Genomic DNA, 17,328 nt, shown 5'->3' with positions numbered 1-17,328 from the left:
TACTATCAAATCTGAGAGGGTTTGTATAAACTATCTGTAGCTACCAGTGTGACTTTATATCTGCTTTCCTTAGTTTCAAGACCAAGGATGCTAATACCAGTGCAAGAGGGTGGATCATTTGTGTATATGTGTCTCCCCACCCCTTACCAAAGCTGTGCCTTCACTGACATATATTCAGTAAAAAAAAAAAAAAAAATGACAAGTACGGAATATAAGAAATGTTTGTATTTGTCTGTATTAATACCACAACATATTTACCAAGCATGAAGGGAGAGGTCCAAATTTAGCTTATTTAGCAGCCTAATCTAGCTTAAAACAAAATACATGTCCTTAAAGCATTCTTATTCTCAAATAACTCATAACTTATATAAAAGGTAAGTATTTATAGGAAAAAAGTCTAGAATAATAGTAGCAGCAAAATATTCTTTTTCTCATTTTCACTAAGTTGGAGTTAACTTAATGAAATGTGACAGTGCTATCAATGTAGTATAATAAACATGAAAAGGTGCCCATATGCAAAGAAAATGTAAAAATTCCTACTGACAACAGCAAAAACAAGAATAATGTCTCTTTTCCTTTCACATGCCCTTTTTGTTAGCTTGAGCTTGTGACTTTGTTATCTATATGTGATAGTAAGAATAATATTGCTTGCAGTGTGCCTAGATAGAGGCTTCAAATATAACTAAATAAAATTATATTTCTCTGTGTCCCATAAAAGATCCATCATACAGGACCCAGTTCTCAATCCCCTATGTTAGAAGCTTCAGTAAACACAGCTAAGCAAGAAAAAAAATATCTAAATAACTCTCAGAAGTAGCATACACAGACATTACATCTTTGTTGAAATCTCAAATCTTACATTATCTAAAGATTTAAATCACCTTTAAAAGAGAATTTATTAAAATTCTAAACTCATATTGTGTATCTTTTTTGTAAGTGGCAATATATTCCTAGTAACATGTTTGTATCTGATGTTACCCATATAAATAAAAGCATACAGTCATTTTAGGGATTAATAGAAAAAAGACATCTGCATGGAACATTTCCCTCATTAGATATAATCATGTTAGCATATTTTTCCTATTTCTGATTTTTCTACAAAATAAAATGAGCTGGTTTTTACCCTTAAGTTTCTCCCTATATATTGCCAATAATGCAAATACTTTAATTGTACATTAGAAGAATCTCATTTTCCTCTAAAAATTGCTATAGAAATTAGCCCCAAAGAGACCTCATAACACATATAAAAATCAAGATGTGACTAAGTCAAATTGGCATACCAGCTACCACTTACAACAAATGTTACTTTATTTTTTTTTTTCAACCTTTATTTATTTTTGGGACAGAGAGAGACAGAGCATGAACGGGAGAGGGGCAGAGAGAGAGGGAGACACAGAATCGGAAACAGGCTCCACGCTCTGAGCCATCAGCCCAGAGCCTGACGCGAGGCTCGAACTCACGGACCGCGAGATCGTGACCTGGCTGAAGTCGGACGCTTAACCGACTGCGCCACCCAGGCGCCCCCAACAAATGTTACTTTAAACATTACTTTTAAATTAAAAGCTATCTTTAGAAAATCCCAGGAAAGATCACATGGGTCATTATAATGTTATTCGAACTCTTCCTAAATTAGTGCCAAACTGAATCAATTAGGAAAGAATCAATTAGCCAAAAACTATCTATTAATCAACTGACTTAACAACTAGCCAAACTGTATATTCAAAAAGCAATTCATTCTTTTGTCAGAAGGTCATATTTGGGGCTAGTGGGAGTATTAATTGACACTTTTCTGGAAAGCAACTTGGGTTAATGTATATCAAATGTTAATGTTAATTCTCTTTGATCAGTAATTCTGTTCCTAAGAATTATCCTAAGGAAATACTAAGAAGTACATATAAAGTTTATATATATAAAGATGTTCATTCTAACTTAGTGGAGCAGGAAAAAAATGCAAACTTCAAAAAGAACTTAGTTTAAAAAATGAATACTAGCAGCACTCTCAACAATAGCCAAATTATGGAAAGAGCCTAAATGTCCATCAACTGATGAATGGATAAAGAAATTGTGGTTTATATACACAATGGAATACTACGTGGCAATGAGAAAGAATGAAATATGGCCTTTTGTAGCAACGTGGATGGAACTGGAGAGTGTGATGCTAAGTGAAATAAGCCATACAGAGAAAGACAGATACCATATGGTTTCACTCTTATGTGGATCCTGAGAAACTTAACAGGAACCCATGGGGGAGGGGAAGGAAAAAAAAAAAAAAAAGAGGTTAGAGTGGGAGAGAGCCAAAGCATAAGAGACTGTTGAGAACTGAGAACAAACTAAGGGTTGATGGGGGGTGGGAGGGAGGAGAGGGTGGGTGATGGGTATTGAGGAGGGCACCTTTTGGGATGAGCACTGGGTGTTGTATGGAAACCAATTTGACAATAAATTTCATATATAAAAAAATAAAAAAAATAAAAAAATAAAATAAAATAAAATAAAAAATGAATACTGTGTAGCCATTTAAATCACAATTATGAATAAAATGTAATGGCCTAATAAATTTTTCAGCATATACATATAAAACACGCCAAAATATTTACAATGATTTCCTTTAGTTGGTACAATTACAGGTTATTTTTATACATCTTTTTCACATATTTAGGAGCTAATATTGCTATTCAAGAATATTTGGGAGTGCCTGACTGGCTCATCTGGTAGAGATGCGACTCTTAACTTGGGGTCATGAGCTAAAGTCCCACACTGGGCAGACAGCTTACAAAAAAAAAATTGAATATTCTACATTGAACTATTATAAATGAACGGTTTTTGTTAGAAGCCATTTCACTTAGTGATAGTCATAAAATATATTTCACACAAACAGTGAAGAAAGGACTGTTGGTCATAAGTAGGTGATTGTCATCAGCTGGATTCTCCTGAAGCAACAAAGATAGTAGTAACTTCCCCTGTTAATATCTATTAACTATCAAATTAGTAGAGCATTCATGTTAACAATCTGTATTTCCATATAGGAGTAAATCTATTTAACAATAAATTTCTCAGTAGAGGCAGTTAGTACAACAAAACTGAAAAGGGGTTGGGAACAAGTATTTACTGGGTATGTAAAAGACAAGATGCTAAACCCTTTACATATTCCATTTAATCCATACAACACTACCAAGTAGTGTTATTATCCCCATTTTTCAGGGGAGGGAAATGAACCTCAGAAGTTAGCAATTTATCTAAGTTTATAAAGCTAGTAAACAGTGATACTGTAATTTGAACCCAGCTTTTCCATATGTCAGAACACCTAATGATACCAGTGAATGAAATTAAACTATTAACTGTAACGATGGAATTATTCATCTTGCACTAGATAATAGTATTGAAAATATTTCAACTATAGGGGTGCCTGAATGGCTCAGTCGGTTAAGTGTCTGACTCCAGATTTCAGCTCAGGTCATGATTCCAGGGTCGTGGGATTGAGCCCCGTGGTGACAGTGCAGAGCCTGCTTGGTATTCTCTCTCTCTCCCTCTCCCTCTATCCCTCCCCCACTCTCACTCACTCACTTTCTGTCAAAATAAATATATAAAATTAAAAAACTATTTCAACTATAAAGTATTAAATAATTTTGAAAAGGCAACTAATAATTTACTGAACATTATTAGTTTTTAACAAGATTCTACATAGTCAAGGAAAAGGCAAATAAACATTTTAACTAATGTTCAACAAGATAGTAGCTAACATTAACTGTTTCTGAATAAGAGGTGGTTAATACATACTTGGTTTTTTGGGGGTTTTTTTAATTTTTTAAAAGTTTGTTTACTTATTTTGAGAGAGAGATAGCATGAGCAAGGGAGGGGCAGAGAGAGAGGGAGAGAGTGTCCCAAGAAGGCTCTGTGCTTCCAGTGCAGGCTCGAACTCAAACCATGAGATCAAGATCTGAGCCAAAATCAAGAGTCGGATGCTTAACCGACTGAGCTAACCAGGCGTCCCTATAAATACTTGTGGTACTGAACCAAACTAACCTGAGACTGGCTGCCTACATATATATACATATATATACACACACACACACACACACACACACACACACACACAAATACATACACACACACACACACACACACACACACACACAATAACTCCCTGTCACTTTCCAAAAGATAACATGAACACACTCTCAAGATATAAAAAAATTAAATTTACTAAATTATGTAGTTAATATGTTAGACAACTGTTTATCAATAGATAGAAAAAAAGTGTATGTCAGAGGTTGCAGACATGGGGCTAGTTACACACATATGGAGTACAGAAATCCCACATTCAGGGTGGTGCATTTAGTCCCTATTAAAATCAATATGATGTTGATTAAGGATCAAAAAGTAGATGAAATAATTAAGAAAATTTCCAATTAACTCTTAAAATCCAACAATTCAAATTTTTCATCTGAAAGTTACATCCCTTTACATAAAACATTCCAGTGATTTCAATAATTTTCCTATTTGGATAAAGCTATTTGAAATCACAGCTCCTAATAATTTAAATAATCTGTTAAAATGCAGCTAACCAAGTCAGAGTTAAATGGGTATGGTTTGGGGCACCTGAGCGGCTCAGTCATTAAGCATTTAACTTCAGTTCAGGTCATGATCTCACAGTTGGTGAGTTCAAGTCCCATATCGGGGAAGCACAAATTCCAGTTGGGGTGAGCTTGAACCCCCATCAGGTGAGCATTAGCCCCATTTCAGCTGAGCTCGAGCTCCACTTCAGGTGAGCACAAACCCTGTTTCAAGTAAAAACACGAGCCCCAAGTGAGCCTCACTTCTCTCTCTCTCTGCCCCTCATGGGGTTCTCTCTCTCTCTATCTCTCTCTCTATCTCTATCTCTCCCCCCCCCCCCCCGCCGCTCACATGCATTCTCTCTCTCTCCCTCTCTCTAAAAATAAGTAAATAAATAAATAAATAAATAAGTAAATAAATAAATAAAATGGCTATGGTTTTGATTCAAAAACATATGCTCTGAGTAATTTTTGCCTATTCTTATCAATATATATATAACCTATACCATCTATACCATTAAGATGATTAAACCAAGTTAAGGCTCATGTATCCTGTAAATTTCCAAGGGCCAAAATTTTTGTTGCTGACAAATACACCAATGGTCAACTTTACAAAAGGTAAAACAGACAAGGCAATTTTTAATTAATTAATTTATGTGTTTGTTTATTTTTGAGAAAGAGAGAGAGAGACAGAGAGAGACAAAGAGAGGGCAGGGGAGAGGAGGGGCAGACAGACAGGGAGACACAATCTGAAGCAGGCTTCAGGTGCTGAGTTGTCAGCACAGAGCCTCAAGCAGGGCTCGAACTCATGAACCATTAGATCATGACATGAGCCAAAGTCAGCTGCTTAACCAACTAAGCCACCTAGGTGCCTCTGAAACAGACAAGGCAATTTAAACTGCTAGAGACAACCAAGGATAAAAGTGGGACTAAAAGCACATTAAGTATGCAAGTATGTTTTATACATACACAACAGTGCTACAGTATACCCAAAGATTAAACATGTGCACGTACATGCACACACACAGACACCCAAATGACCTCTCTGAAGTTACAAAGGAATTAATACTATCTAGTGGAATAACAGATTCTGCACGTGTTGATATTACTCAAAAGTTTGTTTGAATTTAAACCCTGGCATAGCACAGATAAGTGACTCAAAGATAATCAAGAAATTAATTAGCACCCCACCCAAGATCCTTTACACAGTTTAGAGTTTAAGACTAATTCTTAAAACTGTATTAGTATGCCTTATGCCTTCTTCATAAATTATTATAAATTATATAATTTAAGTGAATAAACAACAAAAAGATGGATCAAAGTTATAGCATTAATTAAAATCACCTAAGATTATTAACCAAAATGGAATTATAATTAGGATGGAAATGATTAATAAAATCTGTTGAATTAAACTTATAAAATTAGTCTCATCTACTGTTTCAATACTTGTATTTTTCAGTCAATTTTTATGTAAAATTGTCAATCTTGTCACATATAAAACTTGTCCAAGATTTGTAAATATAGGTCAATTTTTAACCAGTTCAGAAAGTAAAAAAAAAATTTTTTTTAATAATAATCACAGAGTAATTTCTGAAAATGTGTTAATAATTTGTCACAGTTACTCAGATGTTAAGGTTGCTCATCTTGCTCATTGTTATTTTCCCAGACCAAGCACAGTGTCTGCAACACTACAAGTAGTCAATTATATCAAACTGAGGTTCCATCTTTCAGCAGCCTGTACCAAATTATTTTTCATAACGTTTTCCCACCCTGAACATTAAGTACATGTCTGCTTATGTATATTTTCTGGGAAGAGGATTAATATCTTTTATCCCAGACTCAAGTGACTATATGGCACCAAAAATAATTAAAAGCTACAGATTGAAACAAATATGGGCATGCTAAATGTAAGTTGTGTCTCTCAAACACACAGTAGAGAGCTGAGGTCCCTCTAAGAACAGTTCAGAAGAATGAGGTCAACTCTAGAAGGAAAGGGTTTTTCTGGTTGTTTTTTCATCTTTTTGTATACTCTGTTTTGCCTGTTAATCAAAATTAGAAGATTACAACAATTATTCATTTAATTCGACTGTCACAAATGCAGCTACTGAGACATCTACACTACATCATACTTTAGTAAGGAACAGTACAGTTATCATTAAATGTACCTACCACAAATGAACAAATATGAGGATACATACTAGATAATTCTCTTTGGAATCCAGACTGGCTTATTAAATATTCTTTTTTATTGATTTCTGTAATCCTTGCTTACTCTAACTCAGTAAAATAGCGGCTAAATCTTACATGATAAAGTAAGCTAGACTTCCAATTTTCTTTTACATGCCACTTTAAATCTTCTTTTAATACTGAGTATACCTATTTCATAGGTGAACACCATAGAGTCCTGCCCCAGCAAACTCACTCTACGTGCTCATCCTCATGCCAACTGTAACTAACATGCTGCAATTCCACAACATTACATCAAGAAAAAGCCAAGTTTCAGATTTTACAGTTTGATTACTAAGATTACATTAGCTCATACCAGTGGTTTAGTCACCGTATCAACTATTCATATTAAATCTTTGGATGCAATGAAAGTTAACAATGCTATTTTTATGTTGTGCAAAAAAAAAAAAATCATTCAGTCTGTTTTCCCTTTTTGATTACAGTTCATTTAAGGAAAAAATGTTGCTGTATGGCTTGACAATGTTTTATGTGTCTTCGGCTGATAGAACACACAAAACGTTTGAATAGGCCCATTTATTTGAGCAGACGTATTAAATAATACTTTAAATGTGAACATGCATGTCATAAATTTTGTAGTCTCTTTAAAGTAGGATAAATCTGGTATTTAAAATAGTCTTTGTTCAAAGCCATTTTTTTTCTAACAGTCATAAAGGGACTCTGATTTGTGCTGCATGAACAATGCCAGCATCATCATTTTAATGTTATCCATATGGGCTTCTAATAATAGATAAGAGTCTACATTTGTATTATATGTCTTAGAGACATTTAAAATCTAGATAAGGAAAGGCTGATTTCATTGGCCCCATAGTTAAAGGAAAGCAGACCCTAATTAAAAGAATTCTGTTCTGAATTAACTAGTTTGACATGTGCTAATTGACAGTTCCTGTGAAATGGTTCTAATTAAAGTCAATATGTCTTTTTCAATTAAAAGGAAATTAAGAATATACTAATATACATTAACAACTTAATCTGCCTTCAATATCCCATACATCAGCTGCTTTCTCCCCCCTAATGTTATTGAAGAACCATCTGACATGAATCATCTACTGTTTGCTTATGGTATCTCATTATTACTTCACACGAGCACAGCAGTAGTATATGTCCCCTTGAGGAAGAGAGTAACCTGCATATGCTTTAATTTTCAGAGCTCCCAACTTTTAATTCATTAAAAATACACACACCTTTTTGAATTCAGAAAATGGACATTCTTAGTAAGTTTTGCTAACTGAAAACAAAGACAAGTGTTCTCAATTAGTTGGTCATTTTACTATAGGCCTTAGAGGTAATTGCAATTTGCTGGAAAGAAGGCTAGACTCTGTTTTCATCATTTGGCTTGATTCAAAGCAAAGCATGATTTCAGCAACATACATAAAACATCCTTCAAATTTGTTCTGTTTCCCAAGTGAAATTTTGGGGAAATCTCAGGTGGGAATACTTTGCATTGTATACACAACAGAAAAATAGAAAGCAAAACTGCTCAAATGCCAGCACTAACAGAAGGCCCATAATATTCACTGAAAATATAGCATTAGTGAAGCTGTTTACAGCAACATAATATTCAAACGTGCATTACCAAAGCTACAGTGTTAACAATTTTAATGCTACAGAAGGTAATATTAAACTCAAGCACCAATAATAATGTACACAACATTAAAATCACACAGAGACCTATGGAAAAAAATTAAAACTATTTTCTTTGGTATATTATAATTTAGACATTTTAATTAAAACTAAAAGTATGTTAAAGAAGTTTTTATACTATCAAGACACTATATGCAGTCCTTTCATATGAGACAGCAGATATTCTGATGGGTGTTCCATCACAACCCCCTTTCTACAGTTTAAATTCAACCATAAAATGTGGCTACTTATAGCAATAGGAAATTATTTTACTTAATTTTACCAAAATTAATTTAATGAACATTTTAATACAGAACAAAAAAAGTAAACATTTTCACTTTTCTACTTTTATTCATTTATATTTTGAAAATATTAAATTTCTATCACTTGTAGCATTCTGAGTATGTATGAGAGTGATGGAGAGACAGTTAGCCAGCCAGTCAATACAAGATCACTCATTGAAAGCATTTTCCCCAAATGTACTCTATTAGTCTTTTCCGAGTAGTTACCAAAAACTTTAATCGGGAACTGTAAAAGTCTAGTGATTTTCCAAAATGGGCAAATGCACATTAACCCATGTTCAAAAAAGCACCTCCCTATGATTATAAATATAATCAGACTCAACAGTCAAAATGCAATGGTCCTTATCACCCTGTGGAGCCCCTAGTCTGACTTCCAATCTCAGGTTCTTGTTCCTCGAGCTGGCATAGACAAACTGCTGCAGTAACAGCATGTACTCAGCTTTCTGAAATGGGAGGGAAGCCAATGCAGCAACTTTTCTGCCCAATTAAAGAGTAGTGTCTATAGCAGGCCTACACAACATAAGGCCTGCAGACTGCATACAGCCATGAAGCAATTGTTCATGACCCACCTACAGATTTGAGAAAGTAGAACAAGTAGAAAGACAGACAACATGGCACCCATGTCAGCAACAAGAGATATAGCTGTCCCACAGATTCATTCCATCTCTTAGTTTACATGTTATAATACCCCTTATCTAAACTCAGGATACAAATCAACGTGCTTTGTCAACCCTGCCAACAAAGGCATTCACTGCACCCATGCTAAGCTAGTATAAAAACCTCCCAACAGACACAAACTAAATGGAACTAAAACTAGGAAAATTCTATAGCATTCATCTAACAGCTTATCTTCCTTAAGCAGTCAGTAAATATTTATTGATGATCCTCATGGTTTATATTTTCTTTTCATCTCTCTCTCTTGCTCTTGTCATTTACTTACCAATGGGTGACCAAAAAAATTATTTCCAAACTGGAACACTTTTAAGAGTGGACATGGCAGGGAGCAGTGTCATGGAAGATGGCAGAGTAGGAAGCTCTAGAATCAGTCCCTCCACCAAAACAACTATCATTCTGGCAAACAAACAAACAAACAAACAAAAAACCTGTTAGAATCAACTATTTCAGAACTCTGGAGTCTAGCTGAACACTGGTAGCATCCAAGGGAACACTTGATAAAGAAAAAGACTGGTAAGTTTTGGTGAATTTCAGCATTACATATGACAGCTATAATCCACAACCTTGCTGAAAGTAACCATGGGGACAATGGCCTAAATTCCTGATGCAGCTTTTTGGCATCAGGGTGGGCAGTAGAGACTTTCTCCTCCAAAAACCAAAGTTCTGTGTCTTGATCTATACAGCAGTTCACTGAGGGGCCAAGACAGAGATAGCCAGTGGTTCAACCCATCAGGTTGCTTCATTACCATCAATGGAGGAAGTCACAGAGACATAATACCCTTAAAAATTTTTTTGTTCTCGGGGCGCCTGGGTGGCTCAGTCGGTTGAGCCTCCGACTTTGGCTCAGGTGATGATCTCATGGTTCGTGAGTTCGAGCCCCACGTCAGGCTCTGTGCTGGCAGCTCAGAGCCTGGAGCCTGCTTCCGATTCTGTGTCTCCCTCTCTCTCTCTGACCCTCCCCCGTTAATGCTCTGTCTGTCTCTGTCTCAAAAATAAATAAACATTAAAAAAAAAAATTTTTTTTTTTTTGTTCTCTCATTGGATCCAGGTATTTAAGGAAATCTCTGTCAGGTCACTGGCTGACCAAAGATATAACAGAATATAGACTTCAGTGACCACACATGACAAGAAATACAGTCTTTGCAAAATCCACTGGGGAAAGGTCACTAAACAAATGAGCTATTGCAACCTTCATCAAGTAACAACAGCACTACTTGGTGTAGTGGGAAGAATTTGATTTCCTAAATCACATTACAATATTCAAAACGTCCAGATCTCAACAAGAAAATTATAAAGCACACAAATAGGAAAATATTACTTTCATAGGAAAAAAGGAAATTGACAGAAACCATCCTTTAAAAGCCTAGACACTGAACTTAGTAGGCAAAAACTTTAATTTACTACCTTAGATATGTTTGATGAACTGAAGAAAACCATGGACAAAGAACCAAGGGAAATTAGGAAAACGACATATGAACAAATAATGAATATCAACAAAGAGAAATTATTAAACAGATAAAAGTAGAAATTATGGAGCTAGACAATACAAAAGATAAAAAATTCATGAAAGGGATTCAACAGCAAATATGAGCAAGCAAAAGCAATAACCATCATATCTGAAAACAGGGCAATTATAACTGCACATTCTGAGAAAAAGAATAAACACAAATAAAGCAAAATAAACAGGGGCCTAAGAGACCTATGGGACACCATCAAACATCTCAATGTGCACATTATGGGAGCCCTAGGAGAAGAAAAAGAAGCAGAAAAAATTTTTTGAAGAAATACTGCTTCCTAATTTTGATGAAAGACATGAATATACACACCCAAGAATCTCAACAAACTCTATGGAGGACAAAGAAATCCACACCACATTATTAACAAACTGTTGAAAGACAAAAAATCTTGAAAGCAGAAAGAAAGAAGTAATTCAAGGGTGGCTAGTGGCTCAGTCATTTAAGCATCCGACGTCAGCTCAGGTCATGACGGTTTCATGGGTTTGAGCCCTGCATTGGGCTCCATGCACTCACTGCACAGATCCTGCTTGGGATTCTCTCTCTCTGCCCCTCCCCTACTTGTACTCTCTCTCTCAAAATAAATAAATAATTTAAAAATTTTTAAAAAGAGAGAGAGAAGCAACTCATAATACACAAAGCATTCTCAAAAAAGATTAACAGCCAGGACAGGGGATGGGCTAAATGGGTAAGAGGCATTAAGGAATCTACTCCTGAAATCATTGTTTCACTACATGCTAACCAATTTCGATTAAATTTTAAAAAAGAAAATTAAAAAAAGAAAAAAAGATTAACAGCCTATTTCTTATCAGAGACTCGGAAGGCCAAATGACAGGAGGACAACATATTTTTAGAAATTGAAAGGAAAAAAATGTCAATCAGCAATTCTGTACTCAGCAAAACAATGCTTCAAAAATGAAAAAGAAATTACAACATTACCAGGAAAGCAAAGCTAAGGGCATTTACTACTAAGTAGATCTTCTCTATAAGTAATGCTAAAGGAAGTCCTTCAGGTTGAAATGAAAGGATACTACAGAGTAACTCAAAGTCATACAAAGAAATAAAGATCACCGGTAAAGGTAACTACATAGGTAAATATAAAAGCTAGTATTATTGAATTTTTGGTATCTTTTTTTTATTTTCCGTATCATTTAAAAGACATGCACAAAAAATAATTATAGGTCTATGTTAATAGGCACACAATGCATAAAGATGCAATGTGTGACACTAACAATATAAAGGAGAGGATAAAGCTAGAAAGGAGTAGACTTAATTTTCAACTGAAGCTAAACTGGTATCAATTCAAATAAGTTTTTTTAAATGTTTATTTATTTATTTTGAGAGAGAGAGTGTGCACTTGAGTGGAGGAGGGGCAGAGAGAGAGGGAGAGAGAGAATCCCAAGCAGGCTCCACTCTGTCAGTGCAGAGCCCAACATGGGACTTGCACCTATGAGCTGTGAGATCATAACATGAGCCAAAGTCAAGACTCAGATGCTTTACTAACTGAACCACCCAGGCACCCTTAAACAAAATTTTTATCAATTTAGGATGTTAACTGTAATCCCCATTGTAACCTCTAGGAAAATAACTAAAAAATAAACATAAAAAGAAACGAATACACCTGAAACCAATGTAACATTGTTTGTCCACTATATTCAAATAAAACAAAAAAATTTAATGAAGACAGAATCAAAAGGTATACTAGAAAAAATCAAACACAAAAGAAGGCAGCACATAAGGAAGTGAGGAAGAACAACAAAAAACATGACATAGAGCAAACAAATAGAACAATGGCAGAAATAATCACTTTTATAATCACATAATTATAATCAATAATCATTATAAAAGCAAACAGGTTAAACTCACCAATTAAAAAACTGCTACTGGCAGAAGGAATTTAAAAAGTGATACAACAATAAACTGCTTATAAGAGACTCATTTTACACCCAAACACATAAGTTGAAAGTGAAAGGGTAGAAAAAGGTATTACATACCAATAGTAATCAAAAGGGAGCCCAGCTGGCAGTATTAACATGAGACAAAATGGATTTTACATCAAAAACTGTTGCAAGAGGGCACCTGGGTGGCTCAGTCAGTTAAGAGTCCGACTTTGGCTCAGGTCATGATCTCACAGTTCGTGAGTTCAAGCCCTGCGTCAGGCTCTACACTGACAGCTCAGAGGGTGGAGCCTGCTTCGGATTCTGTCTCTCCCTCTCCCTTGGCCTCTTCCCCTCTCCCAATGTCTCTTTCTCTCTCTCAAAAATATGTAAACATTAAAAAAAAAAACTGTTGCAAGAGACAGAGAAAAACATTTTATAGTGATTAAAGGATCAATTCATCACAAAGATATAAGAATTATAAGCATAAATGGCAAGGGTGTGGAGAAAAAGGAACTCTCATTCACTGTTCTTGAGAATGCAATCTGATGCAGCTACTATGGAAAACAGTATGGAGGTTCCTGAAAAAATTAAAAGTAAAATTAACATATGATCTAGTAATTCCCACTACTGGGTATTTACCCAAAGGATACAAAAACACTAATTCAAAAAGATATATGCACCCCTATGTTTATTGCAGCATTATTTACAATAGCCAAGATATGGAAGCAACCCAAGTGTCCAAAGATAAGTGAATGGATAAAGATGATGTGGTGTGTATGTGTATGTATGTATGTATGTATACACATACATATTCAGCCATGTAAAAGAAGGAGATCTTACCATTTCCAACAACATGGATGGATCTAAGGGTATAATGCTAAGTGAAATAAGTCAGATAGATAAACACAAATATCATGTGATTTCACTCACAGTGCAATTTAAATAACAAAACAAAGAAAAAAAGAGACAAAAAATATTCTTAAATAAGGAAAACAAACTGGTGGTTGCCAGAAGGTAGATGGGGGATTGGTAAAAGAGGTAAAGAGTATTAAGAGTATGTTTATCATGATAAACACTGAGTAATGTACAGAATTGTTGAATAATTATACTGTACATTTGAACTAATATAACACTATGTTAATTATACTTTAATAAAAATAAATTTTTCAAAAAAATTATAAACATATATACATCAAACAACAAAGCCTCAAAATATATGAGGCAAACAGTGACAGAACTGAAGAAATAGACAGTCTACAGTAATAGTTGGAAACTTAAACAGCCCCTTTCAATAATGGATAGAATATGTACAAAGAAAATCAATAAGAAAATAAAGGACTTGAACAATACTATAAACCAACTAGACCAAGAGACATATATAGAATACTCCACCCAAGAATGGCAGAATATCTATTATTCTCAACTGCACTGGAACATTCTCTAGAATAAACCATATGTTAAGCCATAAAACAATTTTCAAATTTAAAAAAATATCTAAATCATTCAAAGTATCTTCCCTGAGCACAATAGTATGAAGCTAGAAATCAATACTGGAAGAAAAACTGGAAAACTCAAACACATGGAAATTAAACAACATACTCTTAAGCAAGCAACCAGTAGAACAAGTAAAGACTCACTAGGCACAAAAAAAAAACACTTTGAAATAAATACAAATAAAACACAGCATACCAAAACATACAAGGGGCAGCATAAGAAGTGTTCTGAGGGAAATTCATGGCTGCAAACACTTACATTTAAAAAAGAAGATCTCAAGTCAACAAACCAACTTCACACCTTAAGGAACCAGAAAAAGAACAAACTAAACCCAAAGCCAGGAGAAGGAAAGAAATAATAAAGATTATAGCCAAGAGAAACAAAATAGAGAAAAGCGACAAAGAAAATCAATAAAACCAAAGATTGGTTCTTTGAAAAAAATCAACAAAAATGAGAACCCTTCAGCTAGACTGACTAAGAAAAAAAAATGAAAATGCAAATAACTGAAATAATAGATGAAAGCAGGGACATTACTACATTCACTTTTTCAATACTATTTTGACTACTTGGAGTCTCTTGAAGTTGCACATAAATTTAAGGAACAGTGGTTCAGTTTTACAAAACTAAAAGGGCTATAAGAAAATACCATGAACAACTTTATACCAACAAATTAGGCAATCTAGATGAAATGGATGAATTCCCAGGAAAACACAAATTACCAAGCCCAACTCAAGAAGTAAAAAGTCTTAACAGACCAGTAACAAATAGATTGAATCAGTTAATAAAAATATGCCAACAAAAGGAAAGTCAGGATCATAAGGCTTCATTAGTGAAATCTATCCATCACTAAAAGAAGAATTAACAACATTCCTTCTCAAACTCTTCCAAAAAGATAGAGAACTCTAACACATTTCATGAGGTCTGCATTAAACTGATACCAAAGCCAGATAAAAATAACATAAGAAAACTACAGACCAGTATCTCTTATGAATATATACAAAATTCCTCAACAAAATACCAGCAAACCAAGTCCAAGAGCACATTTAAAAAATTACACATCATCACCAAGCAGGATATAACTCAGGTATGCAATGGTGGTTCCACATATGAAAATCAATCAATGTAATGCACACCACACTAATAGAAATTAAAAAACAAAACTACATTATAATCTCTATATATGCCAAAAAAAAAAAGAAAAAACAAAACAAAACAAAAACAAAAGCATTTGACAAAATTCTATGCCCTCTCATGATAAAAATGCCCAGAAACTAGGATACAAGGAAATTCCCTCAACATGATAAGGGGAACTTATGGAAAACCCATAGTTAATATCATAGTAGTGAAAGAATGAAAGCCTAACCTCAAGATCAAGAACAAGACTAAAATGCATGTTTTGATCACTGCTATTCGACTTTGTAGTGGAAGTTCTAGTCAGAGCAATTACCCAAGAAAAGGAAATAAGATGCATCCAAATTGATAATGCCTTTTATAAGTAGAAAGAAGTAGAAGTATTTCTACTTGCAAATGGCATGATTCTACTTATACAAAATCCCATAGAATCCATACACACACACACACACACACACACAAACACACACACACACACACACCTACTAGAGCTAATAAATGAATTCAGTAAAGTTGCAGAGTACAAGATCAACACACAACAACTAGTTGTGTTTCTATATGTCAGCAATGAACAATGTGGAAATTAAGAAAATAATTCCATTTACAATAGCATTCAAAAGAATAAAATGCTGAGGAACAAATTTAACAAAGAAGGTGAAAGACTTACACACTGAAAACTATAAAACATTGCTGAAAGAAGTTAAAACACCCTAAATAAATGGAAATACATTCCATGCTCATGAATTGGAAGACTTAATATGGTTAAGATGACACTACTCCTCAAAAGTGAACTAAATTTCTCAAATTTATATGGAACTACAAGGAATTCTGAATAGCCAAAATAATATCCAAAAAGTAAAATGCAGTTGAAAGACTCACACTTCCCAATTTCAAAATTTACTACAAAGCACACTAAGCAAGAGTGTGGCAGTGACATAAGCATAGGTATAGAGACCAGCAGAATAGAACTGAATGAGAGTCTAGAAGTAAACCCAATCATTCATAACCAGCTGATTTTTGACAAGACCGTTCAACAGGGTAAGAACAGTCTCCAACAAATGGTTCAGGGATAAATGGATAACAACATACAAATAATGAAGTTGGACCCATACCTCACTTCTTATATAAAAATTAACTCAAATAAATGACCTAAATATAAGAGCTAAAACTATACAATTATCGAAGAAAAAACAGGGGTAATCTTTATAACCTCAGATTTGGCAAAAGATTCTAAGATTTGACACCAAAAGCATGAGCAATAAAAGTGAAAGACAAATTGGACTTCATAAAAATTAAAATCTGTTGTACATTAAACAACATTATCAAGAATGCCAAGGAACAACCTAAATAATGGAGAAAAAGTTTACAAATCATAGATCTGATAAAGGATTAAAAATGAGAATATACAAAGAACCCTTACAATTCAACACACAGACAAACAAACCCAAATAAAAAATGGGCAAGAAACATACATAGTTTCTCCAAAGAAGAAAAAGCACATAAAATATTTTCAATATCTCTAGTCACTGAAGAAATAATGAAAAAACTCTTCATATCCACTAAGATAGCTTTAATCAAAGAATAAATTAATAAAAATAACAAGTGTTGGCAAGGATGTAGAGAAACAGGAACCCTTATACATACCTGTTGGGAATACAAAATAGTACAGCTGCTATGGAAAACAATTTGGCTATTCTTCAAAAAGGCAAACACAGAATAACCATACGATTCAGAAATTCTGCTCCTAGGTATACACCTAAGAGAAATGAAAACACATATCCACACAGAAACTTGTACGTGAATGTTTATAGTAGCATTATTTATAATAGCCAAAGGATAGAAACAGCCCACATGCCCTTAAGTGGATACACGGATAAACAAATTGAGGTATGTATGTATTGCATGTGTGTGTGTG

At 34.3% G+C, this 17,328-nt stretch overlaps 1 protein-coding gene across 1 annotated transcript in view; it reads right to left on the bottom strand.

Annotated features, from left to right (window-relative positions):
* The window catches only part of LOC147584274 (uncharacterized), a 139,000-nt gene that overhangs the window by 49,205 nt on the left and 72,467 nt on the right, over positions 1-17,328 (bottom strand). Inside the window, exon 6 of the mRNA XM_086716232.1 lies at positions 9,660-9,790. The gene's annotated coding sequence lies outside the window, so the exon portion shown is untranslated. The remainder of the gene's footprint in view (positions 1-9,659; positions 9,791-17,328) is intronic.

Source organism: Puma concolor, chromosome A1, assembly GCF_028749965.1.
Source record: "Puma concolor isolate L17-30 chromosome A1, mPumCon1.1.hap2, whole genome shotgun sequence".
In the NCBI taxonomy this organism is placed as follows: Eukaryota; Metazoa; Chordata; class Mammalia; order Carnivora; family Felidae; genus Puma; species Puma concolor.
This window is presented reverse-complemented; position numbering and strand designations above follow the sequence as displayed.